General features: G+C 41.2%; 1 protein-coding gene across 2 annotated transcripts in view; it reads left to right on the forward strand.

Moving 5' to 3' along the window:
- The window catches only part of ALPK1 (alpha kinase 1), an 85,960-nt gene that overhangs the window by 9,501 nt on the left and 48,869 nt on the right, over window positions 1-27,590 (forward strand). The window contains exon 1 of one of the 2 annotated variants that reach the window (XM_073001798.2): window positions 15,750-17,471. The exons of the other annotated variant lie outside the window; for it this stretch is intronic. The gene's annotated coding sequence lies outside the window, so the exon portion shown is untranslated. Of the gene's footprint in view, window positions 1-15,749; window positions 17,472-27,590 lie in introns of those variants that run through there. 2 annotated transcript variants of the gene reach the window in all.

The following is a 27,590-nucleotide window of genomic DNA, read 5'->3' on the forward strand; positions in this document are numbered from 1 at the left end:
AATTTAGCAGATGTCCAGCAGAAAGAAGCACAATGAACGAAGTCAGTCCTTCTTTAGAGGTATTTTACTTGAGATGATAAGCAGTAGTAGTAGAAAATAACAGTAGATATACAGCAGTTAACAGCAAACGAACACTCCTACACACGTAACTCTTCACCAACATTAACCCACACCAAGTACTGGCGTTTTTGCCTTATATACAATGTCTCTTATCAGCTACAGCTGTGATGTCTTGCAGCTGTTCTTTTAGTAAGTCTTTCCAGAATCTCAGGGAACAAATGCCGGTTTAACCATACCACGACACTCCTCCCATTTGTCTCTGAGTTTCTGGTTCTTATTTATATATATATTGTTTTACAGTTTAATTTTACATGTATACAGACCTTCATTTGGTTATTGTATACTGTACATATACATTTCATTTATACAGTGTACATTTTACATATTTGTTAGGCATATACATATTACATATTTATTTCATTCCCATCATTTGTACACCTTTAATGAATTTTGGTTCTGACAGAGGCTTCGTCAGTATATCTGCCAGATTTTCTTCTGTTGGGCAATAATTTAGGGTAATTATCTCTTCTTGTACCGCTTGCCTCACATTGTGATATCTGATGTCCACATGTTTGCTTCTTGTTTTAACCTTTTCAGAGTTGGCTAATTTTATACATGCCATATTATCTTCATATACAGTAATTGGATCATTTTGGTCTATTCCCAAATCTTTCATCAATTGTTTAATCCATACCAGACTTGTACATAGTTGTGAAATTGATGCAAATTCTGATTCGCAGGTTGATAATGCTAGGTATGCTTGTTTCTTTACTGACCAATCTACCAAAGTGTTTCCAAATATTATGGCATTACCTGATGTGGACTTTCTATCTTCTGCATCATTTGCCCAGTCACTATCCACATAACATTTAATTGTTAGTTCACCCACTGGTGTAATGTTAAGTTTCAGATCTGTTGTGCCTTTTAGATATCTTAACACTCTCTTTAGATCTGTCCAGTTTTTGTGGCTTGGATTATTTGAATATCTACTTAGAATGTTAATTGCATTACATATGTCAGGACTTGTCCATAAGGCTATGTGTTGCAAACTTCCTAACAATGATTTGTATTGTTCTACATGAGGATATTGTTCAGTATTTTCTTCTGCAATTTGGCTTCCTACAGTCATAGGAGTTCTAGCCGGTTTACAATCTGACATCCTCCATGTTTCTAGGAGTTGTTTAATTTTCTGATTTTGATGCAGTGCAAAACCTTTCGGTATTATTTCTATTTCTACTCCTAGGTATTGCTTTACTGGTCCTAGTGCTTTTAGAGTAAATTCTTTCTTTAGGTTTATTGCTGTGTGTTCTATTTGCTTCATATCAGCACTCATTATCAGTAGGTCATCAACATAACATATTACTATTATTTGTTTAGTACCTGTACCTTTTATGAATAAACATGCATCAGCTTTTGTGGCTTTAAAGCCCAAGCTTTCCAATTTTTCCTTTAGATGTAGAGCCCATCTTCTAGCACATTGTTTTAGGCCATATATAGAGCGATTCAATTGGTATACCTTTTGCTCTATGCCTATTTCTGGTAGCTCGAAACCTGGTGCTTGTTCCATATACAATGTTTCCTCAAGTGTGGCATTCAGGTAAGCTGTCTGTACATCATAGTGATGCACATGCCACTGTCTTTGAGCTGCTAGTGCTAAGACATATCTAATGGTCTGAGCTGCTACCGTAGGTGAAAATATTTCCCCATAATCTATATCTTTCTTTTGTGAGAATCCTTTTGCTACTAAACGTGCCCTATATATGGGATCTGCTCCCTCCTGGGGTTTGATTCTATATACCCACCTGCAACCTATAGCTTGCTTTCCTGGTGGTAAATTACAAGTGGTGAAGACACCGAGTGTTTTCATGGCTTGCATCTCTTGATGCATTGCTTCAAACCACTTTTTCCTTTCACTTGTTGGTAATTCGAGAATGTCCTCATATTTTTGGGGTTCAAGTTGTACATTATATGCTACAGCTTCTCCTACAACGAACCTTTGGGGTGGTACTCCCCTTGTTGTTCTTGGTGGAAGTTCTCTTCTCTGTACTATAGGGCTGCGCTCTATAGGCGGTGTTGTTTCTTGTTTTATAGCTTTTGGAGTTATGGAAGGAGTTAAAGGTTTATGCTCCTCATCCTCACTATCTGTTTTTGCTGGTGTATGTTGCTTTGTCAACTCATTTTCTCTTTCCTGCAATATGAGGGGTATGTCTGATGTAGGAAAATAATTCTCCTCTTTTTGGGGTAATAGTTCCTGTTCACAGAAATTAGCTGATCTGGAAATCACTATATTTCGCTTATCTTTAGTTAGAAATCTATACCCTTTTGTGAAAGGTGAATATCCAACACATATGAGTTTTTGAGTTTTAGAGGCTCCCTTTTTTCTTTGGGATTTTGGCAGATGTACAAAAGCATAAGCACCAAAACTTCTGATATAGGATAGATCTGGTGCCTTCCCATACAGCAAGTTATATGGAATGTTATCTACAGATCTACTATATACCCTATTAACCAAATGTGTAGCACATTGCAGTGCTTCCTCCCAGAATACTTGACTTAGCTTTGATTGATTTAGTAAAGCATCTTTCATGATCTGTAGTACTCCTGCCTTTCTTTCAGCAACTGAATTTTCAGCTGGTGAGTACGGGTTAGTAGTCCTATGTTGGATTCCTGTCTTTTCAAGCCAGGATTTCATGGCATTGCTCATGAATTCTCCCCCTCTATCTGTTTGTAATTGCGCCACCTTGTGGTTGAATCTGCGCTCTATCATATGAACCCAATCTCTAAATTTTTGAAATGCTTCCCTCTTTTCTTTCAGTAGGTAACAGAATGTAAATCGAGAGTAATCATCAACTATTAGTAGAAAATATTTCGCTCCTCCCACCGTGGCTTTGAATGGTCCTACTATATCTGCATGAACCAATTCAAAAGGTTTTTGTGATTGTCTGTCACTCTTCTTGTTTACAGGGGCTTTTCGTGATTTTACTTGCTTACAGGTGTGACAATCCACATATTTATTACATTCTTGCACGTTTATACCACGAGCCAATTCAGCTGTTTTTTGTATATATTTGTAATTTATGTGAGCTAGGCGATTATGCCATAGATGTGCACATGCTTTATGGGTTTCTTTGTTTGTGCACAATGCTCTTGCCACCTCAGCCTTAGGAGTGGCTTCTAGGATAAAGAGATTATCTCTCATTGGCACCTTTATACACTTATCCCCTTTTGTAATATTGCATGTTTTTCCTTTAAATTGTACTGTGAAGCCCTCTAGCAATAAGCATGATACGCTTAACAAGCTTTGTTTGAGTGAGGGTACACATAAAACGTTAGATATTACATCATGCAACCCAGGTACATATACTTTACCAGTCCCTTCAACTTTTGCAGATGCTCCATTGGCTAAGCTTACTTGAGTCCTTTCGGAGGGTTTCAAGTTCTTGTACCTTGTTGGGTCACAGCAAATGTGACAGCTGGCGCCACTATCGATCAGCCATTGTCCTTCCTCTGGATCTTGTGTTCTCACCACAGCTACTTTGCCTCGTCCTGCAGTCTTCCCACGTCGTCTTGACTCTTTTGACTTGCAGTAGCGCTGAATGTGAGATGTTGAACCACAACAGTAGCATCTTCGTGCTGCATACACGTGTGGTGCCTCTTCCTTCTCTGTTGTCTTTGCTGTAGATGGATGGGTTCTTTCCTTCCTCCTTTCCTGTGTGTGCTCTCGCCGTTTCTCCTCCTCTTCCAGCAGTCGGCTGGTGATATATGGAAGGGTTAATGTGCTCTCCGGAATCGCCTCCAAGGTCAGAGCAAATACGTCCCAGCTGCTATCTAACGAGCCTAGCACAATTAGTACTTTCTGTAGCTCTGGAATGTTCACTCCTACGTCCTCTAAATCCTTGAGCGTTTTCTTCATGAGACGAAGATGAGCTCGTAAATCACCTCCAGGCTCCAATTTTGTGTTGTATAAGCGTCTGGACAGGCTTATTTTCGAGGCCACAGACTGGCGTGTGTAGATTTCTTTAAGTGCATCCCAACATTGTTTAGCTGTGTTCAAGCCTCGTATGTGCACAAGCAATTCATCGTCCATGCTCAATCCAATATGAGCTTGTGCCCTCTCATCCTTTTGTAGATTTTCTCCAGTCAAGGGGGTGGGTGTTGCTTCTACTACGGACCATAATGACTCCCTTTTCAGTAGCAGTTGCATCTTATGAGACCATGCTGCATAATTTGTCTCATTTAAACGACATATAGGATAGGGAGTTATCTGTTGAGTTATAGCTGCCGCTCCTCCAGACATTCCTGGTCCTTCATCTGTGTCCGACATTCTCTGTCGCTGTTTTATCTTCAATGCTACTCACTGCTCTCAAGCTTTGCTGCTCTCAGAAGCGCAGGCTGGATCCCATAACCTGTTGTGTTTTGTTTGAAGAATTTAGCAGATGTCCAGCAGAAAGAAGCACAATAAACGAAGTCAGTCCTTCTTTAGAGGTATTTTACTTGAGATGATAAGCAGTAGTAGTAGAAAATAACAGTAGATATACAGCAGTTAACAGCAAACGAACACTCCTACACACGTAACTCTTCACCAACATTAACCCACACCAAGTACTGGCGTTTTTGCCTTATATACAATGTCTCTTATCAGCTACAGCTGTGATGTCTTGCAGCTGTTCTTTTAGTAAGTCTTTCCAGAATCTCAGGGAACAAATGCCGGTTTAACCATACCACGACAAGTTCTCCTGGCAGTTTCATTTAGCTTTCTTTTTCTCTCTCTTTCTGAATCCTTTTTCTACAGTACAGTGTAGCTTGAGACAGTGTCTGCAAATCTTTTAGCAACAACAGTGACATTTGGAGTGGGTCTACAATGTTCTTCCAAATCTTGAGATGTTTGCTTGTTTGCCATTACTGTATTTTCATCTCTGCTACTGCTTCTGCATAATCTCCATTGGCCAAAGAAAAACTAGTCCTTTTCCAATGGGGTCTTTCACAAAACCCATGGAAATCCCTCCAGCTGCTGTTTGTATCATGGAAGTTTTGCACCGGTGGGGAAGAGATATCAGAAAAGCAGGAAAAGTTTACAGCTTCAGTACCTCCTGTATTCACAACGCTCTCAAGTTTTCCTGTGTCAATTTGCTTTTTCTGACATGTGCATGCTAACCATATCCAAACAACCAGTGTCCTCTCTACTTGGGCCTTAGGGATACAGTATACAGTATCACAGAAGTGAGTACACCCCCTCACATTGCATAAATGTTTTAATATATCTTTTCATGTGATCATTGTAATCAACCAGGATAGTCCTTGACTGATGTAGCAGCAGGCTAGAGTGTGGAATCTTACTCTGTCCGTGGTAGAGAGGACACTAGTCATTGTTGACTAAATTCCTTATGGCTTCAAAGCATACCCCATCAAAGTAGATGACAGAGCGCTGATTTCAGTGGAAATGGAATGATGAATGCCATGCCATATATCGATATAATGCAACCTAAGTGACAAGGGAAAGGGTGTTCTCAGTTGCAGTTCCACATCTATGGAGTACTGTCCCTATTGGGTGTTACTTTCCCCAACATTATCATTTTTTTGGAGAGGTTTGTTAGCTCTCAAGCCTTGATGCAACATGATTTAGTGGAATGTTTAAAATCAGCCTTACTGAGTTTGATTGCTCCTATGCTAAATTATTCTTGGGCGAAAGTCTAGTTTTTCATTATATAAAGAATTATAGTATAGATTATGTTGTATAGTTTAAATGATTATTGCTTTTCACTTCGTACATTTTGATTGTGGCAAGCCACTTTCAGACTTTTTTTTAAAAAGTAAACAGCTGCTAAAAATTTAATAATTAAATACAGAGGACACATATCACCTGGACATGTTGTGGGCACATCTTCCAGATGTATGGCATGGTATTATCTTCATGACCTGATGCAGGAAGCTGATGTTCCTCTACTGGCAGTCTTTCACAACTGGTGGTGGTGTGGCAGCAGCCAGCAGACTGCTAGTTTTTTCAGTAGCCATTTATAAAACATCACTGGTTATGACCTCTACAGGGCCTGGATAACCCAGCTGTGTGCTATTCAAATGCCTTTTGACCCCCAACCATTTCCCAAACCATACACTTGCCTTCATTAGAGACAGAAATGTTTTGCCAGATGCCTCTTGTCTCCCTCTCCAGGGAGAGGATTTTGCAATGGTTGTCTGAAATAAGACAAACTACTATGGCCCCTTTTAGCAGCTAATTGTATTAGGTATGTGAGGATCGGCCTGTGCTAAGGTACATAGTAATAGAAGCGGATGCCATTTTTTTCTTCTTGAGAAGAATATGCATTTATGCAGAGGTACTAGGAACAGAGAGGCCAGGATGGGTTAATATTACTTACCAGTAAAAAAAAAAAAAAACTCTAATGTGGTTTCTGAAATCAGGTGAAACAATAAAATTCAATGGGACGCTATTGGAAAAAACTGAGCTGAGATTGAAGATGGTATTACACTCTTGAGTAAACTGGGATGGGAAAACTTTGGACCTTCTGATGTTTTGTGCTACAGCTCCCACAATCATATTTTGTACTTCTGCAAACCAAGCCTCTTGAAGTGTTCATCTTTTGTGGCCATTTTGGCTACTGGAGGATCCATACTCAAACATGGTACTTGTAAATGGGATTTTAGCTACCTAAACCCACTTTATAATGCCTCGCTATTCCCTGAATACTAATATATGTTGCTCACTTTATTGTTTAGTATATTGTGAAGCATTTAACTATTTGTACCCATCATTTCTAATAGTTTTTATGCTTGTGTTTGGTTTTATTGATCCCATGGCTGATTTTTTACCAGTTGTTTTTACTTGCATTTTTCTGATGGCTGTAAGCTGTATCAAGCACTGCCAATAGTGAGAAAGTAGGAAAGAAATATTATTATTGCAAATAAAAGTAACAGCCATAACAACAGATCTCAGCAAATTCTAGAATGTCAGTTAGTGTGCTACTAAATGGAGAATTCACTTTTCATGACTGCTTTTCCAAATTCCAGCTATATCTAATTGCCAAATACATAAAGTTTACTTTAATCTTGTGTCTAGCTTATGAATTGGTGCTTAGAAGTAGTGAAAGCATTGTACCATCATCTTTCTCTCATGAGTGGTGTGACCTTGTTTGGAGGAGAGGAGGGTAGTTTCTGTCCTCTTGTAAAATTTCTTCATGAAATAAAGAAGCTGGCCTTTCACAACACAGAAGGAGCATTGGTTTATAAGCCTGTGCATGGTCTCACACGAGAACACTGTTCAATAGGCTTCAAAGTAATTCAGCAATGGCATAACTGCGGCTGTGGCCACATGTAATATAGCCTGTAGCTCTTTAAAGAGGATTAGCTTCAGATCAGGGAGAGTATTCATTGCTGGATTTCATGTAAAGTAGAATATGCTAATGAAATGGAAATGTCTACAGCAAACATTGCACAATAACATAAACCCTCAAAACTGAGCTTAGTGCCTTGATAGTCCACTCTGAGAAACAAATTTCTTTATCTTCATGCTAATCAGATGAGAGGGGCAGAATTGTGATTTTTACAACAATGGCTCTCTACAACAGATAAATGACAGTGTTTCCACTACCAACATATGAAGCAGTTAAATTCAACCGTGGTCTTGCTTTATTTTTCCATACCATCATTAAAACAAGAGTCACACTACACACTAAGGTGAATTGATCCACTATGGATAGCAGTTTTCAGAAGTTCTTCGAAGAGACACAGCATGCTACAGTATTATTTGTTGCTTTATTTTCTTTGTGTGGCTTTCTGTTGCACTTTTATACACACTTACTGGGAAAAGGCCTGAGTCTGTCCTGAGGTAGAGTGAGTTGGTTTTGTCAGCCCCCCTGGCCATTTCCCTCTCGTAGAAGCCAGAGTTCTGTGTTCCAGATAGCCCCCCCCTCCGCTGCTTTCAAATGTGATAGAAGATGCTGTTCTATCACTGTTTTAGCAAGATTCAGCTGCCTGTCCCTAGGCAGAATTGGGGTTCAGGATGCCATCTCCTATGTAGAAAAAGTCTTGGGCCTATCCTGTCTTAACACGGTAGGATTTCTTTCAGAGTGTATATGCATAAGATTGGTCTATGTGCCTGTTTTACCTGCAAAGTCAAGGAGGAGTTTTGTAATGCCTTAAATAGTAATGCCTGGCATGCTCTGGTCCATGGGGGTCACGAAGAGTCGGACACGACTAAAGAACAACAAACAGTAATGCATTTTATTTGGCATAAGCTTTCATGGACAATAGTCTTCTTTCGTGGCTAATGCAAGTTGGTAGGGTCAAAGCTGCCCCAAGACTCTTCATTTTCCCCACTACAGCAGAGTATGGATAAACATCACCATCTCTCTGAAAGTTATTTTATTTAAGAGGAAAGGCTGGATTAAAAAAAAAAACACCTATGTTTCGCATAGAGTCCAAAAGACAACTTTACCAAGTTCAGAAAGAGAGTTGAGAAATGTGTAGCTCAAATTTGTCTTAGCAATGAACTCATGCATTTATCCCACTGTACCCACCAAGATATCCATCAAAGCATTAGTCTGAATATTACTTTCTGTGGGATCAGAACTCACCCCAGTATATCATCCTGCTCGTGTGGGGACCTACATGTGAGTAGCTAGTATCTGACTGCTCCCTCCCAGCCTCTAATGTCCAGAAGAAAGAGGAAGACCAACTCCAAGATAGATTGTCTCCCTAAAAGAAGCCAGAGGCTTGAGTTTGCAAGAGCTGAATGGGGCTGTTGAGGACAGGACATTCTGGAGGTCACTCATTCATAGGGCTGCTATAGGACCAGAGTGGGTGCAACTTCATGACACAGAACAACAAATGGTGCTGACAGACTGCCATTTAGCCAATGCTTAAGAAGCTCTAGGAAAAGAAAGTCCACTATCTTCGCCATTAATGTCTTCCACTGTCATGCAGCTGGTACTGCCTTTTGACTAAATATTAGGAACAGCAACCTGTGTGGGCTTTCCCAAGTATCTAATAATTTTAAGTACCCAAGACGTCATTAGGTATAAAGCAGAGATCAGGCAGATTACTTGCTTAAACTTCTGCTCTCAAAATCCTCCAGGCAGCCTGGCCGCTGAGAACCACAAACAAACCAAAAAAGCAACTTTTCCAAGCATTGATTTGTAGGTTAAGGGGCATGGCATTATGCAGAGTGGATTAAAATTAATGATGATTTTTAAAAAGTGTTTTTTTGAAATGAATATTTATAATTTAAATCAGTTTTTTTATTTTAATCAATTTTATTTTAATGAATTGCTTTTGGAGGAAAATCTGTCTAAAGATAGTTTTCTATTTAAGACACAATATTTCACAGGTTATCCAGCATGAAGTAGAGCTTAATTGTGTAGCATGAGGCTGTACAGTGGGGTCTCTACTTAAGAACGTCTCTACTTAAGAACAATCCAACTTAAGAACAGCTCCATTTGCTAAATTTTGCTTCTACTTGAGAACAGAAATCCAAGATAAGAACAGGAAAAAAAAACTTTCCTGCTATTTTTTAAGGTCATCTTAGGTTAAAAAAAATTCTCCCCCTAGTGGTAGAGTACGTATTAACCAGCTTTGCATTAGTTCCTATGGGAACTAATGCTTCAATGTACGAACACACCTCTACATAACAAAAAAAAAAAAAAAAAAAAAACAGCCAGAACGGATTAATTGGTTTTCAGTCCATTCCTATGGGAAATTTTGCTTCAACTTAAGAACGTTTCATCTTAAGAACACCATTCCAAAATGGATTAAGTTCTTAAGTAGAGGTTCCACTGTAGTTTCTATGGACGGAAAAGAGCAAATATGGATTAAATGGTTTTCAATGCATTCCTATGGGAAATGCAGATTCAACATAAGAACTTTTCAACTTGAGAACCACCTTCCAATACGGATTAAGTTCTTAAGTAGAGACCCCACTGTATATTCATGCAGTATGTACATTTTTGGTAAACCAATTCAGTTAATCCAAGTTATCCAAACTGAGATGAACAGTTCATCTTTCTGGCAGTCCAGGATATCCACAAAGTTCTCCTGCAGCACCACATTTCATGTTTTGCCCCAATCGTCTTTCTTAACTGTCCTGCTTTCATACCCATGCATGGTGACTGGAAATACCAGAGTGTAGATGATCTTGGTCTTGGTCTCCAGTGACAGAACTTTATACTTGATTATCTTTTATGGTTCCTTCCTTGCTGCCTTTCCAAGTCTCAGTCTTCTGATCTCTTGGCTGCAGTCTCCATTAGAACTGACGACTGAACCAAGGTATACAAAGTCTCTTGTCTATTTCAATTTCTTCATTACCAACATTAAAGTTGTGTAATTCTTCTGTAGTCATGATTTCTGTCTTCTTCATGTTCAGCTGCAGTCCTGCTTTGGCACTTTATTTTTTCACTTTCCCTAAGTCATTTCAAGTCATTGCTGTTTTCTGCCAGTAAGATGGTGTCATCTATATATCTTAAATTATTGGTGTTTCTTCCACCGATATTCACTCCTCCTTGATCTGAATCTAGTTCTGCTTTTATGTTCTGCATACATCTTGAACAGATGGGGGATGAAATGCACCCTTGTCTGATACCTTTGCCTGTAGGAAACCATTCTGATTCTCCATATTACGTCCTAACAGTATCTTCTTGTTCACAATACAAGTTACACATCAGGACACATTTAGCCCTAGTGATTTATTTTTTCTTAATACTTTTAGATCAGCTTTCACTTCACTTAACATTGGCAAAGAAGCCTGTGACAGTGACACTCAAGCTAACTTTTGTTAGTATTGTGCAGTAGATAGCAATGGTAACCCCCTGCTGAAATTTCCTTAGAACAAAAACCCAATGATGAGGCAGTCCAATGATGAGGCAGCCTAGCCACCTAGAGTGGTCGTAATTGACCAGATAGGTGGGGTATAAATGGAATGAATGAATGAATGAATGAATGAATGAATAAATAAATAAATAAATAAATAAAGTCCAAAATGAAGCAAGTGACAGGGCTGGAAGACAAGACTTCTCAGACAGAAAGCACTCAGCATAAGAACATAAGAAGAGCCATGCTGGATCAAGCCAAGGCCCATCTAGTCCGGCTTCCTGTATATCACAATGGGCCCACCAAGATGCCTCTGGGAACACACGAGACAACTAGGTAGCTGTCTCCTGATACCTCTCCCCTGAATCTGGCATTTTTGAGGTACCATCCTTTTAAGCCTGGAGATTATATATCCCCATCATGGCTTGTAACCTGCAATGGACTTTTCCTCCAGAAATCTGTCCAATTACCTTTTTAAAGGTATCTAGGCCAGATGACAATACCACATCATGTGGCAAAGAATTCCACAGACTAACAACACGCTGGCTAAAGAAAGATTTTCTTTTGTCTGTTCTCACTCCCCCAAAACTAAATTGGAGTGGATGACCCTTGGCTCTGGTATTGTGTGGGAAGGAAAAGAGCTTCCCTCTATCCACTTATTCATCCCCTGCATAATTTTATACGTCTCCATTATGTCTCCCTCAGGCACCTTTTCTCTAGACTAAACATCCCCAAACTGTAGCCTTTCCTCATAAAGGAGGTGTCCCAGCCCAGTAATCATTTTAGTCGCTCTTTTCTGCACCTTTTCCAGTACTAATATGTCTCTTTTGTGGTGCAGGAACCAGAACTGTACACAGTACTCCAGGTGCAGCCTTACCAGTGTTTTGGGAAGAGCAAAAGAAAATCTGAATCTGTACAATGCATACAATTGGGATGTAAGAAGTATAAATCAAGATGAATTGGACACTATAAAGCAAGAAATGGCACAGATAAACACTGCAGTGTCTGGTGTCAGTCAACTCAAGTGGACTGGAGTAGGGTATTTTCAGTCAAAACAATGACAGTGTTCTCTTCTGGAAATGACAAACTCAGAAAAAATGGAGGAGCTCTGATATTGAGGCAAGGTGTAGCACAGGCAGTTACGGGCTATAATAGAAAGTCTGACCAAATAATATCAATCAGACTCCACGAAAAACCTATCAACATAACCATCATGCAAGTCTATACTACTACAACTGCTAATGCTAAAGAAGTTGAAATTGGAAGCTTTTCCTCAAATGCCCAAGAGAGAATCACATACCAAAACAAGATGTTTGTGTGTGAGGAGAGAGAGAGAGAGAATTTTCTTGGTATTTGGAAAACAGGGTTGATATTCAGGGGATTTTTTTTGATCGGAAGATCAATTTGCTTTTCATAATGCTGTGCCACGTTTTTAAACCTGTAAAAAGATAATGTTCAAAACAGCCCACAACTATTAGCTAAGAGTGTCTTCCTGGAATATACTGTTTTTTAATGTTATCTACACACATGATATATAAATTTAGTATCTCAGACTGTGCATGATTTTTCTCTATAAAATTTGCTTTGCCAAGTGTTGTTTATGTTGCTTTGCAAAGCTTAGCAGTATGGCTCCACAACATTATTAAAGTTGTTCTGAATTTGCATCTCTATTTCATATGTTTTCTTGTACAGCTGATGAAGAAGGTATTATAATTATAAAAATCAAGGTTTTGAAAAGCATTAAGTGTTAGTTTAATTATGACAGATTTTAACTCCTCTGGGTATAAAAACTTGTTTCTAAATGTAGTGCAGCTCAGTCTGAGAACCAGGTTGTTAATGTAAACTACATAACACACCTGAGTTCTTAACCTTTGTTTGAACCTTTTGTTCAAAACTAATATAATATAAACTAATAAAAGCTAAAATGTTTGCTAAACTACATGTTATTATCAAACTAAATGTTATAATTTAGGAACCTTTACTCACTACTCAGATCAAAGTTGCTAATTCATGAGAGGAAATAAAGTTACTGTAACTTATAGCTTGGAAATTATGATCCCGTTCATCTTCTCAAAAGAACTAAGTGTTTGCTACCTCTACAGCACTTCTGGAGAAATATATACATGATACTAGAAATGCATAATCATCTCTTTTCCTCTGTGATGAGGTCATGGGAGGTTTTAGAGATTTGAATGAAAATGTTCTATAGGCTTTGAGTCCAAAGAAAGGTTTAGAACAGCAAGTTGCTCTGGTTCATTTCAAATGCGTGAGCTCACATTACTTACTAGCATTTCAGCTCTCTCAACCCAGTGGTGTAGGATTTTGATGGTTGGTTGGCTGGTTGGCGAGGGTCCCCCTTTTTCTTATTGCAGTTTTGAAGAGTTTGTCTCTGTAGACATGGAGAGCTGATGATACATATTCATGAAAGAGAAGTCTTTCTAGACCCTGTTAACACCGACAAAGGCTAAGCTGTTTCACACAGCAAGTGGATGGGTGTTGTGGGTGACGACGGCTGCTAGACGAGATTAGCTCAGAAAACAATCTCAGTTCCTTGCGTCACTTGGCTTTGCCTTCTTCATGATCTCCCCCCCCCCCCCAATTGTTGCTTTGGGACAAGGCTGTCATTCAGGAATGCCTTCTTCTGGCTATATTCAGATAATAACAATTTCCTTAACGTCTATTTTATTGGACACCACCAAGTAAGATCAGAAAAGAAAGGAAGCCATTTCGGTTGCCCGCAGAGTAATGCTTGGTCACTTCAAAGGTATCTTTGATCTAGAAATATGTGCTGTACCAAATTCATTATGTCTTTTTAATGAGCTTTTAAAATTTATTACTCCTAACGTTGATTCCTTTTTCTGCATGCACCCATGGTTTGCGAGGTGGCCATATGTAGAAAGGAACAGTCCAAACTTGTATTTTTATGATCATTACCAGTAGAAAACAACAGGTGCTTTTGTTCTTGAAATTGTGACTCCCTCAAGATTCTGCCCTTGGCCACATGTTCCTTTTACTTTGTAACATCTTCCTGTCTTAATGGTATTACATATAGAGGGTAGACAGAATGTGGGCTAATGAATAGAAGAATTCATTGACAGAAGAAAAGTGGGTGTGTTTCCAATTTGCCACCAAGCCTAAATTTATCTCAGGCAAGGTCTAGGTTCAAGTATGGGCAGAAAGCATTGACATAAGCATAGAAGAGACTGAAATGGAGAGCGTCCAAGCCACATTGCTGCTGACAAAGTTCCTGACCTAGCCCACAAACCTTATCTCACCACTAGCAGCAACTCACCTACATGCTGATCATTCAGAGGGAAGGAGAAGGAGAAAACACAACACCACAAAAAAGGCCAAGGTGAATGGGACTTTCGGAAAAATTCTCCATTGGCTATTGCCACCATCTGATGCCCTTTTCAGGTATTAAAATTTGAAGATCCTCACCACATGTAGAAGCCACATTCCATTTGTCCTGACTTCTGTCATCTTCCCATACATGGAGGAAAACAAGTTTGAAGAGGGAAAATGCTGCTATCTGTCCAAACTCTCCATGTGAGTCAAGACCCTGGAAAACCAAGGACCCAGCTTGTATCTAAAGTGGCCCTGGACAGTGGAGCTCTTCTCCTTCAAACATGTCCCCCTCCAGGTATGGAAGGGTGATTAAACCAGGGATGGAGGAGCAGGGCTAAAAGCACTTACTTATGCACATGGTGAGTTTAGACAAACTACAGTGGTGCCTTGCTAGACGATGATAATCCGTTCCACTGAAATCGCTGTTTAGCGAAATTATTGTCTAGCGAAAAGCATTTCCCCATTGGAATGCATTGAAACCTGTTTAATGCCTTCCAATGGGGAAGAATCGCCGTTGTCTAGTGAAGATCGGCCGTAGGAAAGCCGCTTTGCGAACTGCCGATCAGCTTTTTAAATCGCTGTCTTGCGAAGCTTAGGTCCCAAAAACACCTGTTTTGCGAGCGCAGAGGGAGCTGTCAAAATCGTCATCTAGCGAAAATCGGTTTGTGAAGCAGAGACCAAACATTGTCCACTGAAGTTCCCCTGTAGGAATCACTGTTTTGCGAATCGCTATAGCGATCACAAAAAGTCAATGTCTAGCGAAAAAACTGTCATGCGGGGTAACTGTCTAGCAAGGCACCACTGTATAACACTTGATCAGCACTTGAGGCAAGCCAGATGCTGAGATTGGTTCTAAATGTTGGTAGCAATAATGAGAAGTAAAAATATGGGGATAGCCTTTTTTGTATTTATAAGCTATTATTGTTGTCCTTGTGGTGGTTACCTTTCATTCTAACTGTTTTGTTCTGTGTTGGTGACAAAGAAATCAGATTCCCTCCACAATACCCTGCACTCCATTTAAGAATCCCCTTATGCCTATATCTATTTCAGGTTGTCTCCTTATGTCTATAATTATTTCAGGTTGTCACAGTTATATCTGTTTTGTACCATTTTAACAGGCATGGCTCCATCCTAAGGAACATTGGAAGTTAGAATCCTGTACTTTAGGAAAAAAGCAGAAGAGAAAACACTTGTGTAACCCCTTCTTCTTCGTTTGTATCAGAAGCCATTCCGTGGCACTTCCAGAGTGGATGGATGAGCCAACAGGGTGCTGTTGCTGCCCAGTGGATGCTCAGATCTGTTCACGGTCTTCACAGCTCATCAGGAAGGCTCCTTCCATGTCTTCCAGTGCAGTCTCTTAAACTATAGATCCCACATTACTTTGGTTTAGTCTTTGGTCCCTCTTCAGAGGTTACCTGGGTGTCACAGTCCAAGATGTCACAGGCAGCCTCTCACTATGGATAAGGGCACCAGGACCCAGTCCACCACACAGGGTATCGAGTCCAAAGACACTCACTGCTGTGACCAAGCAGAGGCAGGAGCACCAAGTTGCTGGACCAGGAGCACAGAGCCAGAACAAGGCACCAAGATGCAGGAGACCAACAGAGGCAAGCAGGGGCCAAGGCAAGGGCAAAAGTGCAAAAATACTGGAGTGCAAAAAAACGAGTCCACAGGAGATGCCAGAAGCAAGAGGAGCAGCCAAGACAAGAGCATTAGAACACAGGGACTCAGGAGCAGCAAACCATGGCACAGCCAAAGACCTTTGTTGCTGAGGCCAGTTCTGGGAGGTAGAAGCACTCCTTAAATAGGCCTTCCCTCCGGTTTCCAGGTGAGCCTCATAAGTGGCTCAACAGCTGCTACACCAGCCGTGGCCTGAGCCTGCAAACACCAGGCCATTCCTGGGTCAGTCTGGCCCCAATCCTGCAGCTGCCAGGGCAATATGGGCCAGATCCTGACAATGGGCAACTATAGTTGAGGGGAGTGTCTAGATCTCTTGCAGAAAATTCTATGTATTGTATTAAATTCTTACTAAACTACAAGTCCCTGAATTCCTTAGAATGGAGTCATGCCAGTTACACATCCATACAATTGTAGAATGCTAGTATACATGTAGAGCAGAAAATAAACATAGCTACCTGCTATGGATAATAGGCAGTTTGGTATTGTTTGCCTCTTACTGTGTGGGGAGCAGACATCAAGGAGAATACTTGTGGGGGGGATGAGGATGATTAACCTTTCTGTTTCCTGCTAATCCTTCCCTGGACTGCCCCCAGGTCTTTTTGTAACTCCTTTGCCCAGGCTGGTCACTGAAACTGGTAACAGCTCTGTTTGGGAGAGATTTGTAGGGAAGAAAAGTGGATAGATGATATTATGGGGTTTTTTTATTCATATTCAACATTTTTATTAGTACAGGGATCCAAGGCAGTTTACAAACTGGATTAAAAAGCAAATGTGTCTAAAAATATGCAAAATGTCTATATATATATATAAGCCCCCACTAAAATAAAATATTTTAAAACAGTTTAAAAACACATCATAAAACAGGAAATGCACACACAAAAGGATTTGGAGAGGAGGTTTCACCCCCTTCCTAAGTGGTCTCTTCAATTCCCAAAAGACATGATGAAGAGAAGGATCTTAGAATCTTAAAACTGCAGAGCTGGAAGGGACCGTATGGATCACTGAGTCCAGCCCTGGTGAAGGGGTCACAGCATAGAATCAAACTCCCAATCTAACCCACTGAGCTATTCAGCAGTGATCCTTGCCCACAGCCTGTTTTTATTTTTTAAAATTAATAGATGCACATTAATATTGTGGCATGTGTGGAGGGACACATGAGCCTTACAAATTCTTACTAGCCCTTGGGATAAACTCTGAGTGAGATAGACTGATACACATTCTAAATATGTGTGTGTTTAGCACAGTGGTCGGGGAATGGGTAAATTACCCCAAATGGGGTAAAAATGAAAATCCTGGGGGATTTTCCCACCTCCTGCAGCCGAACCTCAAACTGGAAGCCATCTCTCCCTGCTACGATCTTTGGTTGCGGCACTTGTAAATCCATTATTTCAGAGATCGGAGATAAGGCTGCTTGATTGGTGACAGCTGTAGAAGACCCCTGGACAGCCAATCCGGCTTGTGATTGACTGCTTCCGTGGCACATGACTGCAAGCAGGACAAGGGAAAGCTGCAATTCAGGAGGAAAGGAAGGTGCAAGAGAGTGACGGGTGGCTGAAAAAAAGGAACAGGTAAACAGGAGAGAAGGTTTGAATTAAGGGGGGAAAGGGTGAATTCATCAAGCTTGTTTAAATGTATGTCAGAAATGGAGTGAGGGAGTGAGGGTGGGTCAGTGGTGGGTGTATGTGTGTATGAGAGAGAGAGAGAGACTGACTCAAAACTATGAAAAAAGGAACAGAGGCAAGCAGGATGGAAGGCTTGAATTAAGGGGGGGAAGGGTGGCTTCATCAAGCTTGTTTAAATGTAATGAGAGGAAATGGACATACTGAACTGAAGCAAGTAATTGTTGAAAATTGTGTGTGTGTGAGAGGGAGATAGAGACAGAGACAGATAGACTTGACTCTTTCATAAAACCATGAAAAAGGAACCTTCTAAAATTTAATCTCCACTGAATTCAGCTCTGCAGTTTCTGCTGAGAACAGCAGAAGTCTGAAGTGTGTAGCAATCGCCTTTCTCTATTTCGCATCCCCAAAACAGACAAAAGTATCATAGTTTATTCCCAAAATCTGAATCCCAGTCTTTCTGCTCCTGGTCCTACTTTGGCTGCAGCACCAAACAGAAGACTGTGGGTTTCTTTATTGAGTCAATCCATCTCATGTCCAGTCTTCCTCTTTTCTTCCTGCATTGCACTTTTTCCTGCATTGCTGCCTTTTCCAGTGAGCTCATCTTCTTTTGATGCCATTGTAGTACAGTACCCTTTGTTTGGTTACTTTAGCTTGTAGTGAAAGTCCACACTTAATTTGCTTTACTCAAGTCATGCTAGGTTCATCATCATTTTCCTCCCAAGAAGCAGGTGTCTTTTAATTTCGTGGCTGCTGTCACCATCTGCAGTGATCATGGAGCCCAAGAAGGTAACATCTGTCACTGCCTCCATATCTTCCCCTTCTGTTTGCCAGGAGGTGATGGGACCAGTGGCCATGATCTTAGTTTTTTTTTTATGTTGAGCTTCAGACCATTTTTTGCGCTCCTCTTTCACTCTCATTAAGAGGTTCTTTAGTTCCTCCTCACTTTCTGCCATCAGCGTGGTATCATCTGCATATCGGAGGTTGTTGATATTTCTTCCGGCAATCTTGATTCCAGCTTGGGATTCCTCCAGTCCGGCCTTTTGCATGATGTATTCTGCATATAAGTTAAATAAGCAGGGAGAAAATATACAGCCTTGTCGTACTCCTTTCCCAATTTTGAACCAATCAGTTGTTCCATATCCAGTTCTAACTGTTGCTTCCTGTGCTACATATAGATTTCTCAGGAGGTAGATAAGGTGGTCAGGCACTCCCATTTCTTTAAGAAGTTGCCATAGTTTGCTGTGGTCCACACAGTCAATGTCTTTTGCATAGTCAATGAAGCAGAAGTAGATGTTTTTCTGGAACTCTCTGGCTTTTTCCATAATCCAGTGCATGTTAGCAATTTGGTCTCTAGTTCCTCTGCCCCTTCGAAATCCAGCTTGTACTTCTGGGAGTTCTCGGTCCACATATTGCTGAAGCCTACCTTGTAGGATTTTGAGCATAACCTTGCTAGCATGTGAAATGAGTGCAATTGTACAGTAGTTGGAACATTCTTTGGCACTGTCCTTCTTTGGGATTGGGATGTAGACTGATCTTTTCCAATCCTCTGGCCACTGCTAAGTTTTCCATTGATGATGATAAAATAAATAGCACACTGGTCTTGATGTTGGGCTGTGGCGCTGGGGTGTGTGTGTGACATGACCTTTAGCCTGGTTTGTTCCTTTTTGCACACCACACACAGAATGATTAAAGTGGTAGGAAAAGGGGCCCCCCAACTCTGCCTTGGCTGTCTCTAACAAGCACATCATTGCTAGCACCACTCTGGCAGCCATTGATGATGATTAAATCCTCTGCAAGCTAGCAAAAATTTAATGCAACTTGCTAGGCACATTGGACACCTTACTACTCCCTATACCACCCCATGGCTGGCATGCAATGTGTTCCAGCAAAAATAGTGCACATCTTTATTGACTTTGGTGCATCCTGCTAATTTGGTACACAGCCTGTGTAGATTCAATAAGATTTTGAATTCAAATAATGTATGATTTCTTTCTTGTCAAATCAAGGGGGTAATGTCAGCATATATAAAAAAAATTGGGGGGGGGGGTAAAAGGTAAAAAAGTTTCCTGACCCCTGGTTTAGCAGATCATATGACTGCTATGTATTTCAATTTTTCTTTAAGAAGAACATTTGCAAACACTTTCTTTGAAAGAGAGAGATTTTTATTTCTACTTATTTTCCCTTCAAAGATTCACAGTGCATATGGGATATTGAAATTGACATGGTTAACCCATTCAGTTATAACTTTTCCATATGTGTATTATCATAAGATCAGTTGCCAGTGTGTGAGCAGTGTGTCTTGGACCATGTCCTTGGCTGTGTATACAGTAACGAGCCACTAAACTGAAATCTGGAACCATAATGATTCAATCCAAGTTGTGGAAATGAAATAAGCCCTAGTCAGTCATTGCATAAGGGTTAAAGAGAACAAGCTACCCCTACCTCTTCTGTTGTAGCATAGAATACAGACACATGGCAGTCTGAAGAGGAGGGACTGCTTAATCTGGCCAACTTCACTGTATGAACCATTATCTTGATTCTGGTGATTTGGGCTTACATGGGCAGCCTATCTGCCTACAGCACTCTCTCCCCACTCCACCCCTTTCCTCCTCTTCTACTTCAACTGTTATAACAGTGTGGTGCAGGGCTAGTGTGCTCCCCCTCCAGTGCAAAATATTCTGCACACTTCCTTAATGACTAAATAGGGCTACAGAATCATGAGAATCCGGGAAATCTCCAAAAGTTTCAAGGCACTTGAAGAGCCAAGATTTTGCATTGTTCTGCCTGTGGCTGCATGGGCTGAACTAGCTTCTATACCTTTTGACAGTTCTATAAATCCAGGATAAACTGAAACTACCCATATATTGGAAGCTACGTCTCTGCCCAAAAGACAGTAATTGAGGGTGAGGTGGGGGCGGGGCATCTACTTTATAAAGAGCATTTGGTCTATGATGCTTTACTAATATCAAATACAACCTAAATCCTCCATTAGAGCTTATCTCTATAGTTTCTAAAAACAATATCCTCTGCTGCTCGGGGCTGTTCTTGATCTCATTTCTAAACACAAGCACTTCGGCTTCAGCTTTTGGCTAAGGGAAGGGGGTGGGGTAGACTGTGCTAGGACTGACCCGCCTTCCTCAGTGTCCCCCCTTCCCCCCCCATTTCCCTGTTAATTGGCTGAGACCACCAGAATCTGGAGGACACAGATGTCACTGATAGTTTGCCTAGGGAGCACATTCATGCCCATCTGTTGCAGTCTAGAAGGCTGTTCATATATCCACAAGGCCTTCATTTAATTCTTGTCAGAAAGTAATGTAAATCCAGTTTACCTCAGAGGTTGCAGCCGAGATTTATGCCAATGAGCCCCCTGCAATTTACACACACATACAGAGAGAGAGAGAGAGAGGAGAGAGAGAGTAGTTGTATAAGAGAAAAGAAACCCTTTCATGTTGGTGCATATTAACAAGAGTGCTCGCCTTAGGAAAAGCTTTCCCTGCATCCTGGGTTTCTTTATTTTAACACAGCCGATGGCAGTCAGTTTATACAGTACTGAGCTTTACACACATACAAAAAGCATTTAATCTTTATGCCACAAAAGTGTGATAGAAATAGAGGCCCGGACTGTGCTTCGTTATCTCATTGTGTACAACATACTCCACCAATTTCTCACTGAGTTCAATATTATGCCTACAATACAGACTGGAACATTTTCAGAAAAACAAGTTTGGCTTTCATTTCAGATACTTACTCGCCCCAATGAAGTCAAAGAGTTTCTGATGATTTATTTAAGAAACTTCTGCAAGGTGAATAAATAAATTAATAAAATGCTCAGCAGGTATAAATGGCTAGAGAAGTCAATGATGCTAATCCAGTTAATACCACCCAGACATAACCTCCAGATACATACAGTGATCAATCTGTTTTTTTTTTAAAAAAACACCTGGTACCTCCAATACCCTATAAATACTGTATATATTTGTATAATCTCTTCTCAGTGTTGAATTAAATTCCAAATTATGGCAGTAAAGCAGTACACATAAAACAGAACTCTGTTGTTTTTACTAAGGAAGGAAACCTCATTAGCTGGAGAGTTAAAATTTAAATCTGACCTTTCAAAAGGCCATGTGTTTGGTGCTCATTCCTGCTCCCCTCCACAGGGCCACAAACTCTCTTGCTATTCAGTTCCCAAGAGAGTGAAACCCAACCCTTTAGAACGGTAGATACAAAATGCAGTGTCACATAATGACATGGGTTCAAAGTGGTTTTAACAAGTACCTACTTGAAAATGCTATAGGCCAGGGGAAGGATCCATGCTTGGCTGTACATTCAGTGAATTCATTCCAATTTTGCATCTGAATTTCTTTTTGAGGTGAATATTATAGCAGAACACTCTCAAATACCCCACCCCTCCAATTCTGTGCAATAAACAATGATAAGACAAGGCAGCTAGAGATACTTCAAAGTTTATTTTTCTCTTAGAGCTGGATTGTAAGTTGCATTTGCTGAAACAAGATTGCCAAAAAAGAAAAAAAAATTAGTGTCCTTGTGGTGTCTTTTATTACGTATTTTGTTGTAATGGTATCTGGCTGTGGAGCCAGAGGTTTGGAGTTTGATTCCCCACTGTGCCTCCTTGACAGGGGCTGGACTCAATGATCCATAGGGTCCCTTCCAGCTCTACAGTTCTAAGATGATGATTATGAACAAGCTGCTACCATATCCCTTAACCTAGGGGTCTTAAACTCAATTTACCTGGGGGCCGCTGGAGGCAGTGTCTGGGTGAAGCTGGGCCACATCAGATTTTCCGCAAAGCGGAGCAAGAGCCCAAGGAAACTGCCCAGGAGTTTCCTTAGCCCAGCTGGGACTCCGAGGAGGAGGGGTGTGCGAGTCCTCGTTGCCAGCCACAACCCCCTCCAGCTCCTTCTTCACCACCACCAGCAGCAGTAGCAGCAGGACGAAGAAGCGGAGAAGGGAAGGAGCACCAGCGACCGCCTAACTGGAAGGGGGAGGAGGGCACGACATAAAATTAGAAAAAAAAAACCCTCACAGAATCGCCTTGCCAGAGGAGAAAAGCCCCCATCAGTACCTGCAAAATTAAACAGAATGGGACAAGCCCCCCCCATAGGTGCATGCATGCACACAAACACACACACACGGAGGTCCGGCAACCTTCCTCTGAAGGCCCCCCTCAAAAAGAAGGTGCACGTAGCAGCAGCAGTTACCGCCACCATGACGGGGAGCATACTTTGCAAGGCGAGCCCAGGCAGCCTCCAGAGCTGAGGTGATTGAAGCAGGATGAAGAGGAGGAGGAGGAAGTACCACCGGGCCCTGAAGCGGGCTCTAACTGGGCTGGTGCTGGGGTGCCGAGAGAGAAAGAGAGCCAGAGAGCCCCTTTCCTGGAAGAGGAGGTGGCGGCGCTCTTCGAGGATGGGCTGGGAGCGAGCTCCGCTCTCAGGCATTGCTCGGTGGCAGCTCAGGCGCTTGGGGAAAAGGGCTGGCAGCACACTTCGCTCGCCGGCTCTCTCCCAAGACAGCGCTTCTTGCACCCGCCATCCAGAGCTGCAGCCGGCAGACAGGCGGGGTCTCTGGCAGGCTGCAGTTCCGGATGGAGGGTGCAAAATCGCTGTCTTGGGAGAGAGCTGGCGAGCGAGGCAAGGCTTTTTTTGACTCTTGACAGCAGAGGATGCATGGGTGCTTCAAGGGGGGCAGGCAAAGCGGGGGCCACAAACTATCATTCGGTGGGGTACAAATGGCCCCCGGGCCGCATGTTTGAGACCCTTGCCTTAACCCAATTCTAGTGCTGTCTACTTGATATGAATAGTTTTACTCATTCATGTAATCACTCAGTTTTAAAGGTTTGCACTGTTACCTGTTTTTCACTATGTTTGAGTCACTAAGAGAGTAGCTGAAATCCTGTTGCTTAGCATAGTAAGTTGCAACTTACAGTAGGTCCAGGGAATCAGTGAAGCTTTGGTAAGTCCATGTGTTCTATTGATTCAGTGGATCTAATCTGTTTGCAATTTACTGTGCTAAGCAACAGGATTTTGGTCAATGTCTTCTCAACACCAATAGCCGCCTAGAGTGGTCTGGTAGTCCAGATAGGTGGGGTACAAATCAAATAAATAAAAATAAATAAATAGTGACAACATGATTTGTGATGCTGTGCTGATTCTTGAGTGAGAATGCTCTCCTCTCAAAGGTGGTGAGTGCAGTCAGCATAACAATTAAGAACTGCTCACGCTAAACTAGAAACAGCCATTCTGTGCATGGTAGAGAAAGAACAGCTCCCCTACCTGCTATAGTATCTATGCTCTCATTGGCTCTCAGAGACAGAAAGTGGTAGCAGCTTTGCACTGGCAATAATAAGCTTTCTGGGTTCTTGGTGTGTTTCCTAAGCCTGAAGAGATCAGGTTTGCTGTTGAGAGATCATATGTTAAATTTACCATGGAGAATCTACTTGGTTCCTTTCACATCCATAAATTCATCTTGAACATTACTTCCTCGTCTTTTGTGTGGCAGATATAGTGAGATGGGTCACACAGCTTTGGAATTAAATAGTTGTGCAGCACTGACAGCAAGCGCAATGAGAAGTACATATGTTCCCCCGGGTTAATGGGTGCCTTAACAACTACAGAAATGTACCTGTTCAGTTACTCACATTCAAAGAGAATAGACAGTCCCAGTGTGTAGGCAATGTATGGTCAGGATTTTTTTCATGACAGATAGCCTTCCAGATAGCCTTCCTCCATTCCCCTTCCCACTTCCTGGTCAGTTTTTATGAACCTTTGACTTCAAAAAGTTGGTGTTGTAAAATCATTGGTGGCAAGGGTGGGATTTCCGGGATTCATGGATTACAACTCCCAGAAGTTTGTGGGAATTTCCCTAGCAGCCAGATTTCTGGGGGATTTAGCCAAGAGAACCAGAAAACTTAACACCAGGAACCAGGCTTTCTTTGTGGTGGCAGCTACACTATGGAATGCATTGCCCGTTGATATATAGCAGACTCCTTCTATTCTGATCTTGAGGAAGTATGGCCCTGGTCACATGAGGGAAATGTTATGTAGTTATCCACCAGTTATGTCGGGGGGGGGGCTGGTCACACAACGCAGAGTCAATAACAAGACATTTTCCCAGCTGGCAGTGTAACTACCCCCATTGCCAGGAGGGTTGTGTTATTTCGTACCAGGAACAAATTGTGTTATTTTGTACCAGGAATTAATTAATTAATTATGGGTTAGAAATTGAATTGAATTTATGCTCCTTGCCTTTGTTGTGTGCAGAGGAGAATGTCTACAACTTTAGTGTACATGTGGCCCACACTGGATTTTGGGAGGGGATACACTGGCCCCCAGGTCCATCAGAGTTGCCTACTCCTTTTGGGACTTGTCATATTTCCCTTCTGCAATCCTTTGTGCCTCCTGAAAAATCCACTCAGGAGTTCGATAATTAAATTGCGGAATTCACTGCCATAAGATGAAGTGATGATTGCCAACATGGAAAGCTTTAGAACGGGATTAGATACATTCATGCCATGCAGGTTGGGGCCCTCTGGGGCAACTAATCAGAATGGCTGTTACATAACGTCTAGCGTCAAAAGCAATGTGCCCTCCTATATCAATTGTTAGGGAAAGCAAAAATGAGGTTGTTTTTGTACTGAAGTCCTGTAGGTGGAATTCTCACAGGCAACTGCTTGGCTGCTATGAGAAGAGAGCACTGGACTAGGTGAACCTTCAGGCTGTTCCAACATGGCTCTACTGACATCAACCTGCCCTCTAATTTTCAGCCTCTCGCATGCACAACTTCACCCCTACATGCATGTTGAACTCCCCCACCCCCATGTGCAGGGTTCCGTCATGTCCAAAGGGGATGAAAGCGATCGCCATGCAGAGGAGGAAGAGAGCTGTGCGTAGGGAGGTGGAATCACTCCCAAATGCCAGTGTGCCCATCTTGGAGGGAACCTTGACTGACATTCTTAGGACAGCACCCAAAATGACATAGATTATTTCAGGGATGGAATTTTCTTGACTACATATTCTCCATTCTGGGAGTTCTGCCTACCTTGTAGACACCTTGTTCTTGTCATGTGCCATCAACTCAGAACTGACTTATAACAACCCTAAAAGGGTGTTTATGGTAAGTGAGACATTTACGGACTGTGTTTACCAGTTCTAATCCTCACCCATCCAGTGAGTTTCCATGGCTGCATAGAGATTTGAACCCAGGTCTCCTAGGTTGTCACTCTGTCCACTACATCACAGTGGGTATCCCCCTACAGCCACTATAGAAACATCTAAATATAATGAACCTTGGAGAAAGGCCTAAATTAGAAATCTATGCTAGGCCTATTTTCACCCAAATGTCCTGTTCCTGCTCCAGTGCTAGCTGGGAGCTTTCTTTCTGAGCAGGAAGCTTGGGTGGATTTAGATCTAACTAAGCCTCAAAGCCTTCTAATTTATGCCTTTCTCTTGTCATCTTTGGCCCTGACAAGGAACTTTGGGATCATGTGGTTTGCGTTAAAGATAATGGTGCCTGAAACGCCTATTGTGCGGTACTTTCGTTAGAGATGGGTAGTAAAATGTATGATTCATTTCCAATGAGAATGTACAAAAATTCACACATGTCTTGAGATGGAAAGAACTTGAGATTTTAAATAATCAAATGCAGGAGAAAACGTAAATTAAAAAAAAAAGTCTGTCTAGGCTGAGGGCTTTGAATGTTTAGCTTTTCAAAGTCTGAATTTGAATCTGTATGGATTCAGTTATATTAGTCATCAATTAGGTTTGCCATCTCTTTTTTTCTGAGAAGGACCTCACTTTTATCATCTGTATGGCAGGCAGATGCAATTTGATGCGCTGAGCATTGAATTTGGGCAGAGCAAATGAAGTTTGTTTTTGTTTATTTTTGAAGAGTTTATCAAAATTATCAGATTAATGCACATTTTTGATGGGAAGTACTTGAGATTTAAAACAACTGAATGCAAGAGAAATCAAAATTTACAACTTTTTTCATCCCTACTCTAGATACCTTTATATACGTTCTTGGACTTAACTCCTGATTGTCACCAAGACAAGAGCAAAGACTGGAAAAGTTACTTTTTAAAGTTACCAGTCTCAGAATTCAATTCCAAGTTTGGTGGGCTCTTTGGAGTTTTAATCCTGAAAAGTAACTTTTACAATCTCTAGATGTGAATCAAGGCAGTAAGCTCCATTTGTGCCCAGTGTGAATCAAATCTGTATTCTTTGGTGCCCATATCATTTGCTTTATTAGGATTTTGAAGGGGAAATATTTCTCCTAGGTCTTTCTCTTGTGTACTTTTAAAAAGAGAGAAACCTCATCTAACCTGCCTTCCCTTCCTCAAAACAGGAAATAAGGTTCCTAATGAGGTTTATGCTTCCTCCCAGTGGCAGATCCCCCAGATAATTCAAGCATCACTCATTCCCTCCTCAGATTTGCAAATGATTCCTAACATGACAAAAAGGCTTGTATAATTACCATTGCACCCATTTTAGAGCCACCACAAAATTCCATGCAAAGAAAGGGAGGTTTTCGATGTAGCACTTAAAATAATTAAAATGTTTATTTGAAAGTCAAAGTAGTGCCAGCAATAAATGATTGCTTTTCTCAATTCACTACCATAAGTCCTCACTGAACACTCCTGGGATAAGGTTTATTTGTTCCCTGTTGGGATTAATCCATAAATACAGCCTCCACGTGGAACTCATCAGGTCTTTGTTTCCCCTTCATTGGTCTCTCTGGAGTTGTAGCAGAGACTAAAGATCAAAATTAGGATTTTTTTTTTTCCATGAGAGAGAAAGGGCTTAGGAGGTTTAATTGGTTTTTCAGAATTTTAAATCCAGATTCTAAGAACATAAAATTAAGCATTGCTAGAGGGGGGTACCTGGTTTCTTAGTCTATTATCACAAAATGGACACTCATATGGAACCTTAAAGATTAAGAAATGTAAGGCCAACACATATATTCTCCTGTTGTATATATATAACAGCATCTGTGTGACCTTGAGTCCACTTTATTATATGCAAGCCTTTTGTTGTTTCTGATACAGTTACG

This window comes from Pogona vitticeps, chromosome 5 (assembly GCF_051106095.1).
Source record: "Pogona vitticeps strain Pit_001003342236 chromosome 5, PviZW2.1, whole genome shotgun sequence".
NCBI classification, from domain to species: domain Eukaryota; kingdom Metazoa; phylum Chordata; class Lepidosauria; order Squamata; family Agamidae; genus Pogona; species Pogona vitticeps.